This window comes from Mixophyes fleayi, chromosome 4, assembly GCF_038048845.1.
Source record: "Mixophyes fleayi isolate aMixFle1 chromosome 4, aMixFle1.hap1, whole genome shotgun sequence".
Taxonomy (NCBI): domain Eukaryota; kingdom Metazoa; phylum Chordata; class Amphibia; order Anura; family Limnodynastidae; genus Mixophyes; species Mixophyes fleayi.
In genome coordinates, this window is record NC_134405.1 from 183,161,628 (window position 1) to 183,180,910 (window position 19,283).

Genomic DNA, 19,283 nt, shown 5'->3' on the forward strand with positions numbered 1-19,283 from the left:
TGACGGGCAAGTTTATTTTGATGTCTAGTGGCCGAGGAGAACCCAAGGGGTAGAAGTAAAAATTTAGGGTCAAAGGGTATGGGGGTTTGAATTAACATTTCTATCAAAGCTTTAATTTCGCACCAGAAGGGAATCAGTTTCGGGCAGTCTCACCATATATGTAAGAAAGAGCCCGGGCCAGAGCATAGACGCCAACATTTGTCAGAGGAATCAGGCAGTATCTTTTGTAGTCGAGTAGGGACATAGTACCACCGGTAGAGAAGTTTGTAAACATTGTCCTTTATTCGGACGCAGATTGAGCTGCAGGCAGCATTGTCCCGAATTTCCGACCACTCCTCATCATCAAGAGGAGAGCCCAGGTCATGTTCCCATGACATCTCATGGGAGTCTCGAGGAGGAGTAGAGGGAGCAATTAGTTCAGAATAGATATTAGAAATAAGACCTGACGTTGATGCCTGGCGCAGACACAGTGTTTCAATTGTTGTGAGATGTCGAGAAGTAAGACGTGGTTTGGAGAGGGAGTGAAAATTGCGAATTTGTAGGAATTGATAAAATATCCGTGTGGGCAAGCCAATTTTAGTTTGAATATCCGTGAATTGGGGAAAAGTTATATCGCGGGAGGGAAATCAGGGTTATTAAAGAGGGGGATAATTGGTGATGGCTGCGGAAGGATGAGTCCCATATAGCCAGAGAGTGGGAAATTATGGGATGGGACAAAGCTTTTTTGGGGCGACGGGCCCTTGGAATCCACAGAAGGGAGGCAGGAGTGAGCATCCCCAGACTTTCCGCCTCTATTGTCACCCAGACCCTAGCAAAAACAGGACAGTTCCATAGGACACATTCAGCGATTTGGGCCGATAGGTAGTATTTTTTAAAATTAGGTATACCTAGACCACCACCCCGTGAGGATCTCTGTAGGACCCCGAGTCGTACTCGTGGGCATCTACCTGCCCAAATAAATTTAGAAGACTCAAATTGGAGGAATTTAAATACATAGGGGGGAATTCGGATAGGTAAGTTTTTAAAAAGGTATAACAGTCTGGGAAGAATATTCATTTTAACAGAGTTTATACGACCTATCCAGGAGATAAGTTGGAGGGACCAGGAGTTGAAATCTTTCTTAATTTGGGAAAGGGTGTGGGGGAAATTAGCTTGGAATAGATGGGAGAGATTTTTGGTAAGGAAGATCCCCAAGTATTTTATTTTATGGCGATGCCAAGTGAATGGGAATGTTTGATCTAGGACCGCTTTATCTGTTTTAGAGATATAGAAGTCCAAAGTTTCAGTTTTGGCATGGTTAATTTTAGAGCCCAAGAAGTGCCCATAAGTATCTAATTCCGAAAGGAGGGGAGGAAGAGAGGTAATGGGGTTGGACATGCTAACGAGGACATCATCTGCATACAAAGCAATTTTGCTTTCAGTGGAACCGACCTTTATACCGGAAATGGCTGCTAACGGTTCGATTATAAGGGCGAAGATCAATGGGGAGAGGGGGCAACCCTGGCGAGTGCCATTAGAAATTGTAAATGGTTTGGAGGTTAGGCCATTGACCGAAACCGTAGCAGAAGGGTTTCTATAGAGAGCCAAAATACCAGTTAGAAACCTACCACAAAAGCCCATGGATTCGAGAACCCCCCTCATGAATGTCCAAGAGATACGGTCAAACGCCTTTTCTTTCTTAGCTGTTGGTTCCGATCCTGGGTCTGTCATGGCCTTTTCTTACTGTCACGAGCACTAGGAGTTTTACCCAGAATTCACCAGGTGTAGCTACACTTACCAGAAGTGCGGACCTCTGGGTAGTGTGGGGAATCAGTGGAACCATACAGTAAAATAGAGGAAAGGAATGTCAATAGTATAAATGCTGAGTCTTGGCACAGTGGAACTGTGATGGTACAGCAGTTTAGTAAACAGGATAAAATGAGGAAAGAGTCCAAGTGCCTTAGCACGCAGGTAGCATATAGCAGGCCAGTACTTGATAACTGGATAACGTTAGGCAAAGACCAATCAACAATATAGTAGAAGAGTCAGCGACTTGCAGCTACAATACAGAGGCACTTGTAGATTTTAGTCCAGCTAATAGGTACCATACAGAGTATTAGCTATATCACAAGGAAACATGAATGGTCTACAGCTGGTAAGTTTCACCACGGATATGTAGAGAAGACTTGTCCAGCGCAGGTGCGTAACAGAATAGCGTGAGTGGTCTGCAATTGGCAAGTTGTACCACTGATGTGGAGAGAAGACTTGTCCAGAAGCAGGCAGGTAACGGAGGTAGCGAGAGTAGTCTGCAGCGGGTAAGTTCTACTACCGATGTGGAAAGGAGACTTGTCCAGAGCAAACGGATAACATGAGCAGAAACAGTAAACACCTCAGAGTCTTAAGGAATGAGAACCAAGAACAGGCAAAGGTAATAGGGCAACAGGTGCCTTAAGTACTGAGAGGTGATTAATTAACCAATGAGACTAGAGGCGAGGTATTAACAGTTCAGGGTTTCTGCACATGCGCAATCTTAGTCAAGATGGCGGACGGCCGCGGCTCAGGAGAGGCGCCGGCAGGAGCGAGAGAGACCCATGTCCCAACCTAGAGGCACTAACAGTCCGGTGAGTGACAGTACCCCCCATTTTAAAGGTGGGCACAGAACACTTAGAACCAGGTTTGCCCGGATACTTGGAATAAAACTTTTTCAGAAGAGCTGGAGCATTAAGATCATCTGCACGGATCCAAGAGCGCTCCTCTGGACCAAAACCTTTCCAATGCACTAGGAAGCGAAGGACTCCCCTAGAGATTTTAGCATCAAGTATATGAGTAATCTCAAACTCCTCCTCTTGTTGAGCTTGAACTGGGCGAGATACTGAAGAAGGAACAGAAAATCGGTTGATGATGAGAGGTTTGAGTAATGAAATGTGGAAGGAATTGGAGATACAAAGGTTCTTCGGTAAAGACAGCTTAAAACAAACAGGATTTATTCCTTGAATGATTTTATAAGGACCAATAAAACGTGGAGCAAACTTCATGGAAGGAACCTTCAGGCGAATATTCTTGGTAGAAAGCCATACACGATCTCCAATTTTAAGTGCTGGAATTGCTCGCCTCTTTTTATCAGCAAAAAATTTATATCTTGAAGTTGCCTTTTTCAAAGAGAATTTAACCTGAGCCCAAATGGATTTAAACTTTTGACATAAACCCTCCACAGCAGGAACTTGGGTGGGAGGGAGGGCAGGAAATTCTGGGAGAGACGGATGGTGACCATATACAACAAAAAATGGTGTTTTAGAAGATGACTCATGATACATATTATTATGGGCGAATTCGGCCCATGGAAGCAAATCTACCCAATTGTCCTGGTTGGCTGAAGAAAAAATTCTTATGAAAGTCTCTAGATCTTGATTGACTCTCTCGGTCTGTCCATTTGATTGACGATGGTATGACGATGATAGTGACAGTTGGATACCCAAGGTTTTGCAAAGGGCTCGCCAAAATCTGGAGACAAACGGCACTCCTCTTTTCAAAACGATTTCAGATGGACATCCATGAATTCGAAATATTTCCTTGATGAAATGATCAGCCAATGTAGAAGAAGAAGGTAATCCTATCAAAGGGACGAAATGAGTCATCTTAGAGAATCTATCTACCACTACCCAAATGGTATTGCATTTCTTGCTGAGAGGAAGATCAGTAACAAAATCCATACTTATATGGGTCCATGGTTTAGAAGGAATGGGTAGTGGTTGAAGTAGACCCGCCGGTGTTCTACGGGAAACTTTAAATTGGGAACAAACATCCCAAGCAGCCACAAACTCCTTGACATCTTTCCTAATAGAGGGCCACCAGTAACATCGAGAGAGAATCTCTAATGTTTTTCGTTCTCCAGAATGCCCAGCAAAACGAGAGGAATGATACCATGACAAAATCTTTTTACGAAGAAGTGGTGGAACAAAGGTTTTCCCAAACGGTAGAACATTGGTGGAAGAAGCAGCTAAACTGACACATTTAGGATCCATTATGGGACGATCAAAACAATCTTCAATATCAGAGGAAGAGGCCACCGCCCGAGACAATGCATCCGCTTTTTTATTCTTAGAAGCCGGTTTGAAGGTTATAATTAAGTCAAAGCGAGAGAAAAAAAGTGACCATCTTGCTTGTCGGGGGTTCATACATTGAGCTGACTGTAGTGGAGAAGATTTTTATGGTCAGTAAAAATAGTCACGGGGTGACGAGCACCCTCTAGTAGGTATCTCCACTCCTCCAAAGCCACCTTTATGGCTAATAGCTCCTTATCTCCGATAGTATAATTCTTCTCAGCAGGTAATAAACTTTGTGAGTAGAAAGCACAAGGATGGAATTTCTTTTGTTCAGATTTCTGAGATAGAATGGCTCCTAGTCCAACATTAGAGCCATCTACCTCAAGGAAAAAAGGAAGGGTAACATCAGGTTGTCGAAGAATAGCAGCAGTTATAAATGCCCTCTTGAGGAACTGAAATGCTTGAAGAGCCTCAGGAGACCATTGCTTGGTATTAGCTCCCTTACGGGTAAGCGCCACAATAGAAGAGACAATGGAGGAGAAACCTTGAATAAAACATCGATAATAGTTAGCAAATCCTAAAAAGCGTTGAATAGCTCTGAGAGTAGTTGGCTGGGGCCAATGTAACACTGCATTCACTTTCTCCGGATCCATCTCCAGACACAATATATCCCAGGAAGGGAATCTGAGATAATTCAAAGGAACATTTCTCCAGTTTACAGAATAACGAATTTTCCCGGAGTCTAGAAAGTACCTCTGCCACATGTAATCGATGGGATGAAAGATCTTGAGAAAATATCAATATGTCGTCTAGATAGACAACGACACAAACATACAACAAGTCCCGGAAAATCTCATTCACAAACCCCTGGAAGACAGCTGGGGCGTTACACAACCCAAAGGGCATGACAAGATATTCATAATGTCCGTCCCTGGTGTTAAAAGCTGTCTTCCATTCATCTCCGGCCTTGATCCGAATTAAACTATAAGCACCACGAAGATCCAGTTTAATGAATATCCGAGCTCCCTTAATGCGATCAAAAAGTTCAGTAATTAACGGAATGGGGTAACGATTTTTGATGGTTATGGCATTAAGACCTCGATAATCTTTACACGATCTCAAAGAACCGTCCTTCTTCTTAACAAAAAAGAAACCTGCTCCAGCGGGAGAAATGGACGGTCGAATAAACCCACGATGGAGATTTTCCTTGACATAGTGAGACATCGCCTGTGTCTCTGGTAACGCAAGGGGGTAAACACGACCCCTAGGAGGATTTTTGCCAGGTTGAAAATCTATTGGACAATCCCAAGCCGGATGAGGCGGAAGACAATCTGACTGGGCTTTATCAAATACATCAGCAAAGGAGTTGTACTGTGGAGGAAGACCAGGTGGACAAGGTGTTATAGATGATTTATTTATTTTCACTGGAACCACTTGAGTCAAACATCTGTGATGACAATCCGAACCCCAGGAAATTACTTGCGGAACATTCCAGTCAATCTGTGGAGAATGGAGTTGAAGCCACGGAAAGCCAAGTACAATAGGACTAGTAGTAACCGGAAGAACTAAAAACGAAATTTGCTCTTGATGTAAAGCCCCGATTTGAAGGTTTACAGGAATGGTACGTTGAGTAATAGTTCCATTGATAATTCGTGAACCATCTATGGCCGTAACAGCAATAGCTGTTTTTAAAGGAGTCACAGGTAAAGACCACTGACACACTAAGGAACTTGAAATAAAATTCCCAGCAGCTCCAGAGTCCAGAAGTGCTTGCGATGTAAAAGACTTAGAAGAAGTGGAAACAGTAACAGCAAACAAGCAAACTTTAGAATTCAAAAGGTGTGGAGAGGATTCCAGGGACCCCAACCTTACCTCTGATGTAAAGGGAAGACTTGTCCAGGCGCAGGCAGGGAACGGAGTAACGTGAGTGGTCTGCGATAGGCAAGTTCTACCACTGATGTGTAGAGAAGACTTGTCCAGGTGCAGGCGTGGAAAGGAGTAACGTGAGTGGTCTGCAATAGGCAAGTTGTACCACTGATGTGAAGGGAAGACTTGTCCAGGTGCAGGCGTGGAACGGAGTAACGTGAGTGGTCTGCAATAGGCAAGTTGTACCACCGATGTGGAGAGGAGACTTGTCCAGAAGCAGGCAGGTAACAGAGGTAGTGAGAGTAGTCTGCAGCGGGTAAGTTTTACTACCGATGTGGAGAGAAGACTTGTCCAGAAGCAGGCAGGTAACGAAGGTAGCGAGAGTAGTCTGCAGTGGGTAAGTGCTACTACCAATGTGGAAAGGAGACTTGTCCAGAGCAAACGGATAACATGAGCAGAAACAGGAAACACCTCAGAGTCTTAAGGAATGAGAACCAAGAACAGGCAAAGGTAATAGGGCAACAGGTGCCTTAAGTACTGAGAGGTGATTAATTAACCAATGAGACTAGAGGCGAGGTATTAACAGTTCAGGGTTTCTGTACATGCGCCATCTTAGTCAAGATGGCGGACGGCCGCGGCTCAGGAGAGGCGCCGGCAGGAGCGAGAGAGACCCATGTCCCATCCTAGAGGCACTAACAGTCCGGTGAGTGACACCCCCGCATGGTCAGACCATGAGAATGGGACAATGCCCGCTTGAGTTGTTAGGAGTATCAGAGATTGGGAGACATGGATCATGTCTTGGCGGGAGTATATCTGATGGGGAGCTGAGAAATGTGTATAGTCTCTTGTAGTGGAATTTTTAAGGCGCCAGGTGTCGTGCAGAGAGTGTTGTAATAGCAAGGCAGACAAGGTGGAGGAGCCCTTGGAAGAGGGTGTGGGGAGTCCGCGGGGGGGGGGTGGAGGACCTATCAATGAGAGGGTCCAAGACAACATTAAAGTCACCTCCTAATACTATGTGACCCTGGGCCAAACGCTCAATGTGTCGAAATAATATTGGGAGGAACTGAGCTTGGTCTTGGTTTGGGGCATAGGTAACGACTAATGTGGTTGGGTGGGAGCGAAGCGTGCCAATAACTAATAGGAAGCGAATCTCCGGGTCGGAATATGTGGAGGAAAGCTGAAATGGAACCTTATTGTGAATGAGAATCGCAACCCCCCGTTTTTTACAGTTAGCTGAGGCAAAAAAAGTCTGGGAGAATTGCTTACCTTGGAGTTGAGTGTGTGAACCTGTAAGGTGAGTCTCCTGGAGGAAGACTATGTCAGCTTTTTCCCTTCTGCAGGCTCCAAGGACTATTGTGCGTTTGCGGGGGGAGTTGAGGTCATTGACGTTAATGGAAAGAAGTTTCAGGGTCATGGAGGCCAAGGTGGTGTATTCGTCGCTAGATGACTCATCTGGGAGCTGTAACAGTAAGGGGGGTAGGACCAGGGAGCTTTACATGGGGGGAAGGGGAAAAGGGAAGAGGGAAAAGAGAGAAGAGAGAACAGAAAGCCACTAGGAAAGAAAGGAGAAAGAGAGAGAGAGAAGAAGAAGAAGAAGAAAGAAGTAGCCCAATTGGGCAGAAACCCTTTAACGATGGGATCCAGGAGGGATCCAGACATATTGTTAATAAACATAGTATAGCTAAACAGAAGTCGTATAGGGAGCGTGGGGGGTGGTATGGATACATCTAATCAGGTTTGCCACCTGAGTTGATGGCTCTGTCTAATAAACTGGATAAGGCTATTAGAAAGGGATTCAGATACACAGGTTATCCAGGTGTGTAGATAAGTTGTGCAGCAGGGGAAGGGGAGGGGACAAGAAGGGGGAGGAGGAGAGGGGAAAGGGGAGGAAAGGGAGATAGGAAATTAGAGGGGGGGAGGGTAGTTTGAGCAAAGACATATTATACATTAATACGGTACAATGATACAAAACGAGAGAACTATAGTTTAAGGCAAGTAGAGAATACCCGAAAATATAAGAACGTAATAAGAACAACAACTGTAATATGTAAATGAGAACAGAAGATACTAAGCTGAAGACTATGAGTTGATTGGAGTATAGATATCTAACTAAAGTCATAGGCAAAAGTTATATTTCAGCCAGTGTCCAAGTTAAGGTGCCACTTAGGCAAAAGGTTATATCAAACCCGGTGTCCATATTGAGGTGTTTCTATTATAGACATCTCCGGACCAACGAGCAAAGGAAACGATAACATAAATTATATTAGAAGATTTGAACATTTCAGGTTGGAGAGTCGTCTTGAGCTCGACGTCGAGAAATCTTAGACCACTCAGGGGCTGGAGGTGGTGACCGGCCTTGTCTTGGCGTGGAGTTGGGTGGTGGTCTGGAGTCGGGAAGAATGTTCAACTTGGATAATATTTCCTGATCTTGGTCTAGGGTTTTAACATGATGAGTGGAGTTTGCCGCAAAGATTTGGAGCTGAAAAGGAAACCCCCAGCAGTAGCGAATGTTGTGTTGGCGTAAAATCCTGGTGACAGGTTGAAGAGCTCTTCTTTTTTGGATAGTAGAAGGGGCAAGGTCTTGGAAAAGTTAAATGTCCATATCTCTAAAGGAAATTGAGGTGGAATTCCTTGTGGAAGCTAGAATACGTTCTTTGATGTGGAAGTAGTGAAATCGCAAGATTATATCACATGGGGGTTGGTCAGAGGCTGGTCTGGCACTGAGGGCGCGGTGCGCACGGTCCATCAAGCAGTCAGAATCTGATAGACCTGGGAGTAGATGTAGAAAGAGGCCTTTCAGAAATGGCTGAATTTCAGAAGGTGAAATATCTTCGATCACGTTACGGACTCGAATATTGTTCCGCTGAGAACGGTTTTCAGAGTCCTCTTGTTTTTCTTTTAAGGACTCCACCTCTTCATTAAGACGGGATAATTCGCTGTCAAATGTCGCTTGAGAGCGACAGAGGTTGTCTGTTTTTGTTTCTAGAGTGTCGGTACGAGTACCCAGAGAGGAGAGTTCCAATTTGAGCTCACTGACCGCCTTTAAGAGTTCCTGTTTGAATGCTTCCTTGACCCCCTCCAATAAATTTACCATGACTGCTTGAATCTGGGGGTCTACTTCAGATGATGAGGACAGATGCGATACCTCTTAGGTGTCTGTGGAGGCTTGCGACGCTTTATTTTTGGAGCCAAAAAAATTAGACGAAGAGGAGCTGCCTGAGGGTTTTCTGTTCTTCTGCGACATGTTGGTTTTGTTGAGAATGTAGTAAAGTATATAGGGCAGAGGAGGTAATGAGGTAGGGGGAAAAAGAGGAGGGTGCTGCACAATAGAGTTTAGAGAGTCATACAGAGCACATCAGTCCCAGGTAGGGCATCGAGGATTAGTGCATGATGTGCGATGAGTTCTTATAGAGGCGGTGCAGGTATCACGATACAAGTGGCGGAATGTCAGCCTTGCCTCGCAAAAGAATGGCCTCTAATTTGTTATATTGAATGTTCACTACAGGACAATGTAGTATTGGGAATAAGCACCAGGTGGAGCTATGTCACCAGACAAGAATGAGCTTGAGAGAAAAATAGTAGTTGTTTTCAGAGCTACCACTAGATAGCAGTTGTAGGAACTTCAGAGAATGCAGAAACAACAACAGCAACAGAGGCTATATTCAACAGGGATTAACCCCTAAGTGGTCTAGGGAGCAGAGTCAGTATAGCCTTTGAAGTGGGGGAATTCGCAGTCCCTGTTTTGTGGGGCTTGGTAGGTCACTTACAAAGAGGGGGCCCACAAATATATCCAGCTTTATAAGCGATAAGGACCCTCTTGACTGTGAAGACTGAAGTCTGTGCTCTACCTCTTTTAACTGAAGTTCCCCACAATGGAGCGATGCGATGGCAGGGCTTGTGGGACAATGTGCCTCATTCTCCCTTTATTGTAGGTCTATTGCTTAGAAAAATCAAGGCTATGTACCTCTTTCTCCGGCGTTCTGGCTCTCGCCGCCGACCGGAAGTTGGTTTCCGGAAACCGGAAGTTAGGTTATTCGGCCGTCCAGGGAAATAACAGCCGGGGCTGCAAGGGCGCGAGCAGGCCGCAAATCGCGGGGAAACCGCTGAGGGATCCAGAGACTCTCCAAACCCCAGGTAAGGCTCAGGAGCTGCTTAATGTTGCCAATTATCAATAGCGCGATGTGGGCGCGTGGTGGAGCGGCCCGGGGAGACCATCTGTCTGGCCAAAAGTGAGTGGGGGACCTAATCAGGAGCCTATGTTATGCTGGATCAGGGAGCCAAAGTCGTGCCTGGGGAGTTCAGCCTTCAGAATAATGCAGGTATATGTGGCTTTCTGCAGTGAATGGTGCCCAAATAGGTCTTTAATTGGGGATATGAAACGGAGCTCAAAGAAACTCCAACTTTCCCAGATGGCGTCCAGGCCACGCCCCTGTTACTTATATTTTTATATTATAGTCTTGTGAATTTCAGATACACATGGGACTGTATCTTGCAATCCTCCAATTACTCCATGTTGTTCAACATCACATATGTAAAGAGAAAAAAAAGAAAAAAACACATAGTGTAGACTATCTTGACATGAGGATGAATCACAATGAACTATTACAGTGACAATATCATAAATATGAAAAAAATCGCCCCTTCGTGTAGATAATTTTCTGTGATTATACTCCTACCAGAGAGATTATTTAGAGGAACATGGAATAAGTGTCTTTATAATAGTCCTTCAAGGAGCTCTCTTCCTTTAGATCAGTGATGGGCAAACTACGGCCCGCGGGCCAGATCCGGCCCACTTTGCACTTCTATCCGGCCCATTATTATGCTGTGAATAATTCAAATATAAATACAGAAACTAAATACATCCCTGTGCGAGACATGCGATGCTTCTCTATTTTACGCTGAACCAATAAGAACACAGATTGTCGTTGATCACGTGAAGATCACGCTGCATGCTTTGTTGGTTACTGACGCTGTAACGTAAGTTAGTCTGTTATGGAATGTGCGCAAAGCGTGGAGGTACTGCTGTGCTGTGCATAACATTCCAACCCCAAAATGTCTAATAGGAAAAGGAAAGTGGATTCCGAGTGCCGTGTTTTCAAAGATGAATGGACCTATAAATACTTTTTCACAGTTTGTAAGGATAAACCATTGTGCCTCATCTGTACTGAAACCGTAGCAGTCTACAAAGAATACAACATTTCCCGCCACTTCATTTCTAAGCATCAAAATGCCAATTATGAAGCCATGACTGAATCTGAAAGGAAACAAAAAGCAGAAGATCTTCGCAAAAAATTATCAGGTCAGCAAATTTTATTTATGAAAATAAATAGTTCTCAGGAAGCAGCTACACACAGTGGCGGATCCAGGGGGAGAAGGGGGGCGATCGGGGCGATCGCCCCCCCCTAGCAGGGGCTTGCTGCCGGCGGCTGCACATTATGTGCAGGTCCATTCAGCAGTGACAGGCAGGGCCAGCGTGCTGCCCCGGCCGCTCTGATTGTGTTTTAAACACAATCAGAGCATCCGGGCAGCACACTGTCCCTGCCTGTCACTGCTGAACGGACCTGCAAATAGTATGCAGCCGCCGGCAGCCTCAGATGTCAAAAAGGGAGCGGGGCCTAAATCGCCCCCCCCCCCCCCCCTACATCGCGTCGGGTAGCAGTATTCTCTAGATCCGCCCCTGGCTACACATGCAAGTTATATTGTAGCATACAATATTGCTAAAAGCAATAAAGCTCTTTGTGATGGGGAGTTTGTTAAACACTGTATGCTCCAAGTTTGTGATGTTTTATGTCCTGACAAGAAAAAGGATTTTGAGACTGTAAGCTTATCTAGAAAAACTGTGACGTCTAGAGTCGAAGGAATAAATAAAAATCTGACATCACAGTTGATGTCAAAGATAAGTAAATATAAATTCTGCTCCATTACTATGGATGAAAGCACGGACATAAATGTTACTGCTCAGCTGATATTATTTATAAGAGGTGTTGATGAAAACTTTTCTATTACCGAGGAATTAGCATGCGTGCAGTCGTTAAAGGGAACAACAACAGGGTCAGATATTTTTCTTGCATTTCTGGAAGGCCTATCAACTTTGAAAGTACCTATAACAAGCATATGCAATATTATGACGGATGGAGCACCAAGCATGATCAAAAAAAAATCTGGATTTGTTGGTAACTTTAATCAAAAATATCCCGAGAACAACGTTGTCTTTCTACATTGCGTCATTCACCAAGACGCCTTGTGTAAATCTGCCTTGAATATGAAACCTGTGCTTGATGTAATTATGAAACTTGTAAATACTATTCGATCTCGTGCACTTACTCACAGACAATTTCGAGACTTTTTTGACTCCATGCAATCTGAATACTCTGATGTGCTGTAATACACAAAAATAAGATGGCTTAGTGCAGGACGCGTCTTCGAGCGAGTTTGGCAGCTGAAAGATGAGATAGTGTCATTCTTCCATGAGAAACAGTGGTCTGTGGAGTGTGAAATGTTGGAAGATACAACATGGCTTTCTGACTTAGCATTTTTCACAGATTATCTCTGTCACATGAACAAGTTGAATGTTAAGATGCAAGGGAAAAATCAATTTATCGACGATATCTGGGGCCATCTCAGAAGTTTTAAATGACAACTTGCTCTGTTTGCTAATCAGCTAGCTAAGAACAACTTGTCTCACTTCCCGAGGTTAAATTCAAGAGTCCCAGTGAAGAAAGATAAACTAAAGAGCTACGAAGACAGTCTTAGAAAACTCCATCTTGAATTTGAACGAAGATTTGAAGACTTCAATGTCATTGAAAAAGACTTGGATGTTTTCAGCATGCCTTTTAATGAAAACTGTGAAAAAGTGAAACTGGACTTGCAACTTGAATTAATTGAATTACAATCTTCCAATCACCTCAAACAGTTGTTTCTCAATGTCCCAAAATTAGAGTTCTACAAGTCTTTGTCGAAATCCAGTTTCCCAAATCTGATATCTCACACTCAGAAAGTAAGTGCTATGTTTGCTTCATCTTATATATGTGAACAGGTGTTTTCTACAATGAAACTTAGAAAGAGTTCAATTAGAAACAGACTGACAGATGAGCATTTCACTTCACTTCTCAGAATCAGTACATCCCGGTTCGAACCAGATTACGAGGCACTTATAGAAATGCAGTCACAGCTTCATTCATCACATTAGTTTTATAATAATTTGTATTATATAAAGCTAATGTGATTGTATTGTATTATATATTTCGATATTTGAGTTTGTTAATAAATTCATTTGACCCACCTAAAGTTTTTCATTTTTATTCGGCCCGCTGCTGAAAAAGTTTGCCCATCACTGCTTTAGATCATCACATGTATAAATAAGCAATCTATAGCGACGGGACCTTAACATCACCCTGTTCACATGATGCCCATCTAATCTTCCATGTGGTAGGAGTAACCCTATTTACCTTCATTTGAGAAGCATTTTATGTTTTATTGTATTTTATTTCATCCTGCTGATTGGAATAAATGAATATTTTTTATAAAGACTTTATTACACTAGAATTCCTTTTTTCCTTCTATTTTGGTACAATGTAACAAATATTTCATACTACATAGAAGATATAAAGAAATTACTGATTCAATTATTCCTGTAGGAATTAAATCAAAAGGGGGGACTGGAGTTGATTCAGATTGCTTAGTTGTACACGTGGTGATCTAAAGGAAGTGAGCTCCTTGAAGGACTTATTCCATACTCCCCTATATAATCTCTCTGGTATAATTACAGAACATTATCTATACGAAAGGACAATTTTTTTTCATATTTTTGATATTGTCAGCTTATTGTGATTCATCCTCATGTCAAGAAGGAGTACACTATGGAGCCGGTTCAATCCAGCCACGTTATTCTAGGAATAACACTGTGCTGCTAGTATTACCGTTAATACAGTAATTTTAACCTAAATTTTTGCTCATGGCCCAGAGGGCTGCAAGCAAACTTCAGCATTAAAATTACCATACTAACGGTAATACTGCGCACTATTACTGTAGCAACAGTAATAGTGCGTAAGCTGCGTTATTCTTAGAATAACGCGCCCGAACTGGATTGGCCCCCATGTGATACAGTCCCATGTATTCAAAATTCACAAGACTAATATAGGTAACAATTTAGTATAATCTCTTTTTTGGTTGGGTTTTTCATCAATGCTGGAAATCTTTATACATCTGCTATTTGTATGTTTATTAATAGACGTGTGTACCATCTATTTAAGACCACTGACTGTCTTTGATTTGTAGAGCGCTGACAGTGTCTATTATACATCATTACTACAGCATATTTTTGTAACTTTGCTGTTTGTTTGTTCCACTTTTCTGCTCTGTGATAAAAAATTATATATATTGTGACAAAAGTAGTGGTTTTCCACAGATCTATAAAAGAGGGGTTAGGTATTTAGCTGACAACAGCAAGGCAAGGGTGCAAACAGAATTACACATTTGTACAGTAAAGCATCTAAGTTAAATATGTATATGGTGGAGGATGTGAGTGTGACAAAATAATACTAAAGAGTGTGATTGCACTTACTTATTTTTAAGTGTTTTAGAGGTACCCTTTTTCACAACTAACAGCAACTGACTGGATGTGTCTGCACTGAGACTCATCAAGCAGAACACCTGAGGAGATCTCCTCTATAAAGACTAGGTGGGAGTGTCACCTGTCCATCAAGTTAAGGCTGTGGGAGGATTATAAAGTATAAAATCTGGGTTTGTTATTATGTGTTGTGACCAATGCCAAATAAATTGTCTCTTCTCTAGGGAGTTGGTATCTGTTAATTTAGCATTAGGGTGTCAAGAAAGTGGGTGGAACTTTGTGTTATCAGTTACTTTACCATCCTGACAATAAAAGAAAAGTACAAAGCAAGAAGTTGTTTGTGCGTGCATCACCATAAGGGTGCACGTGCCACAAATGGTGTTAGAAGTTGGATGCTTAGGGAAGCAAATTTCTGCTTCTTAACCTGCACAGACATTAACATGGAGGAACTCTTGAGAGCTCTTGTGAATGTGGCCACTGCCCAGCAACAGCAGCAAACGCAGGTGCTACCAGTTGCGGAGACACTGTTACGACTCGCTTCCTGCGCTCCCTGGTGTCCCGGCCATCACCTTGACGACCGGGACGTCACTTCCGCCCAGCACCCGACCGTTGCTAAGGCAACGGTCAGACGCTCCTTCAGCGCGGCGTCCCGGCGGTATAGAGAGCCGGGCGCGCACGCGCATTCTGTAGATTATTTATTGGATTCAGCCTGTGGGCTGAATTAGCAGGCATTAGCCTGCAAGTCTGTATACTTCAGGGGCAAGCCCTGATTGGTCCCTCTGTGTATTTAAGGCAGTGAGGTCTGCAGCCTCACTGCCGGTTATAGCGTTCTGTCCTCAGTCCTGCTGTCTGCTTGTGCTATCTGTTTTGGTTCCTGCTACCTTGGATTTGACTACCCGTGTTTTGACCCCTGCTTGTTATTGGACCTGTGACCTTTCTCTTCTGACCTCGACCTTTTGCCTGGACTTCGGATTTTGCTTCTCTGCCTGTGTGTTTGACCCTTCGCTTGTCTTTGGATATTGCATCTGTGCTTGTGACCCTTTGACCTAGGATTCTTCTTAACTACAGTCCGCCAATCACTCCACTCCTGGGTACTCCTTTAAGTCAGTATACGTTACTCGACCCTCGGTCGGTCCGCAGCCCAGTCTGTCCCCACCACTAGGGGCTCCAGCGAACACCGGGCCTTCAGAGTAGTTCCCGAGTTTCACTATACTGACTTGGGAGTTCCTAACATTATAACCGGCCAAGGAAGATTGGTATCATACGGTTATGGACGGCGAGGAGTCAAATCTGTCCCCAGCCCAGATTCTGGCCAACAAGATACAGGCGATTTCCCAAGTGGTGCAGAATTTATCCCAGCGCCTGGTAGTCCAAGAAGGGGCTTCTAGAGACCTGCAGCTCCAGCAAGTTCCCGCTGGTGACACACCGGAGCCTAAGATGAATTTGCCTGACCGATTCTCTGGAAGCAGGCCAGCCTTCCGTAATTTCAAAGAGAGCTGCAAGTTGTACTTTCGTCTGAAACCACGTTCCTCTGGTTCCGATCAACAAAGGGTAGGGATCATCATTTCTTTACTCCACGGTGACCCTCAGTCTTGGGCCTTCTCCTTGCCTTCCAAAAGCCCAGCCTTGCAGTCAGTGGATGCCTTTTTCCAAGCTCTGGGGCTATTGTATAATGACCCGGATAGGGTAGCCTCAGCTGAGTCTCATCTCCGTACGCTAAGGCAAGGATGTCGCTCAGCGCCTGGAACGATCTAGCATTGCGAAGTCAATTTCGCTTAGGACTTACCGAGCAGATTAAGGATTCCTTAGTCCAGTATCCGATATCCGACACGCTGGAGAACTTGATGCAACTTGTTATAAAAATTGATCGTCGGATCAGAGAGAGGAAGGCTGAACGGGAGTCCTCTGCTCCTATGGACGTTTTCGCTAACTTCGATAACACTTTGCCCGATTCCTCTGAACCCATGCAGTTGGGCGCTTACCGCTTGCCTCCGGAGGAACGCTCCAGAAGATGCTCACTAGGCCTGTGTATGTATTGTGTTCAACCAGGCCACTTAGTTCGTTCATGTCCCAACAAGCCGGGAAACTCCAAAGCCTAAGTGCAGGTGAAGAGGTGCGCTTGGGTCTTCAGATTACCTCTTCAGAAAATTCTTTATTAGTCCCTGGACGTCTAACTTTCCGTGGGAGATCCATGGACCTGAAAGCTTTTCTTGACAGTGGTGCGGCTGGTAATTTCCTGGATTTACATTTGGCTCAGACGCTTCATATTCCGCATATCAAGTTAGGATTAAGCATCACCACATGTGGTTTGGATGGTAACCCCTTGCCTGGGGGAAGGATTCTCGCTAGGACTCCAATGGTTTGGTTGTCTGTAGGAGTCCTCCATACGGAGGAGCTCTCCTTCTATCTTATCACTTGTCCCTCTGCTCCTTTGATATTGGGGTATCCCTGGCTTCGCAGTCATAACCCCCTTATTGATTGGAAAACAGGGGAGATTGTCCGTTGGAGTCCCGGGTGCTCTACGTCCTGCTTGACCCTGCCTCTTAGAGTTATACAGCCTAGTCCAGAATTGTTGCCGGTACCCTACCAGGACTTCAGTGATGTTTTTTGCAAGAAGAAAGCTGATTCACTTCCACCACACCGGGAATACGACTGCGCAATTGAATTGGTACCCGGTTCTAAGTTGCCCAAAGGGCGTTTATATTCACTATCCCTTCCTGAAACACAGGCCATGGAACTATACATAAAAGAAAACCTGAAGAAAGGGTTCATCCGCCCTTCTAAGTCTCCTGTAGGCGCAGGTTGTTTTTTCGTTTCCAAAAAAGATGGCAGCCTGAGGCCTTGCATTGATTTCCGTGGACTGAGTAACATCATGATTAAGAACATGTATCCTTTACCCTTGATCTCTGTCCTGTTTGATCAACTGAAAGCAGCAACTGTATTCTCTAAGATTGACCTCCGAGGGGCCTACAACCTTATCCGAATCAAGAAGGGGGATGAGTGGAAGACTGCCTTTAATAACCACTCGGGACATTACGAATATCTCGTAATGCCATTCGGTTTGTGCAACGCTCCGGCAGTCTTTCAGGACCTGATTAACGATGTATTACGTGAGTTCTTGGGAAAAACAGTTGTTGTTTATTTGGATGGCATCCTAATTTATTCTGAATCCTTATCTCAGCATCGTCAGCACGTCCGCCAGGTTTTTTTGAGATTACGAGAACGTCATCTGTACGCAAAACCGGAGAAATGCGAATTTGAGGTGTCCACAGTGGCATTCCTGGGTTATATCATCTCCTCATCAAGATTCGCTATGGATCCCGCCAAGGTGCAGGCAATTCAAGATTGGGTCCTACCTACTAACTTGAAGGCGATCCATAGATTCCTTGGCTTCGCCAATTATTACCGAAGGTTTATTGGCTCATTCTCCTCGTTAGTGGCTCCTATCACTGCCCTCACTCGAAAAGGAGCAAACCCAGCGGAGTGGTCCGCAGAAGCACTGGCGAGTTTCTCAGCTCTCAAAGCTGCCTTCATTTCCGCTCCAGTCCTTAGACACCCTGACCCAGGACTTCCGTTTATTGTAGAGGTGGACGCTTCGGATGTCGGTGCTGGTGCCATTCTCTCTCAGAAAGACCCACAGAGTAAAAAGCTACATCCTTGTGCATTTTTCTCGAGAAAATTTCTGCCAGCGGAATGTAATTATGACGTCGGAAACCGTGAATTATTGGCCATTAAGTTGGCATTGGAGGAATGGCGACATTGGTTGGAGGGAGCTGCACACACCATTACCATCTTCACAGACCATAAAAACCTCCAATATATTCAGACTGCAAAAACTCTGAATCCCAGGCAGGCTCGCTGGGCCCTATTCTTCACCAGATTTAGGTTCATCCCGAAGTTTTTTGGCCCATTATCCTCAGTCTCCTGACTCGCAGTCTATTATTCCTTCAACTTCAATTCATCTCGGACTCACCCAGAATCTGGGAGCCACTATCCAACACTTCCAGAAAATTGCTCCAGTTCAGACACCTCTCAACAAGTTATTTGTCCCGGTTCATCTAAGGAAACCTGTCCTCATAGAGGGTCACAACAACCGCTCTGCTGGTCATCCGGGAATTCGAAATCCTTTCTCGCTGGCTTTGGTGGCCCACCTTATCGGATGATGTGGAGGCTTACGTCCGTGCCTGTCCTGAGTGTGCCAGAAACAAATCTGCTAGAAACCGCCCTTCTGGTCTACTGCTACCCTTGCCTGCTCCAAGCAGACCTTGGTCCCATCTTTCGATGGATTTTATTGTTGACCTTCCAGTATCTGCTGGCCATAACACCATTTGGGTAGTCGTGGACCGATTCAGTAAGATGGCACATTTTATATCCTTACTCAAACTACCGGATGCCAGGACCTTGGCTACCTTGTTTCTGACCCATATCTTTCGTCTCCACGGTCTTCCTGAAGACATCGTCTCGGACCGAGGATCTCAGTTTATTGCACGATTTTGGAGATCTTTTTGTAAGTCCATTGGGATCAGTATCAGTCTGTCCTCAGCGTATCACCCGCAGTCGAATGGACAGACAGAAAGAACCAACCAGTCCTTGGAACAGTTTTTACGTATCTATGTTTCAAAATTTCACGATAACTGGTCCTCTCTCTTGCCCTGGGCGGAATTCGCTTACAACAATTCCTGCCATTCCACAATACACACATCCCCGTTCTTCTGCAACCTCGGATTTCACCCGAAGTCCAACTCTTTCTCTACTGCTGTTCCCAGTGGGGATTCTGGAACACCTGCTTTTACGGCCAGGTTGAGATCTATCTGGAAAAAGGTGCA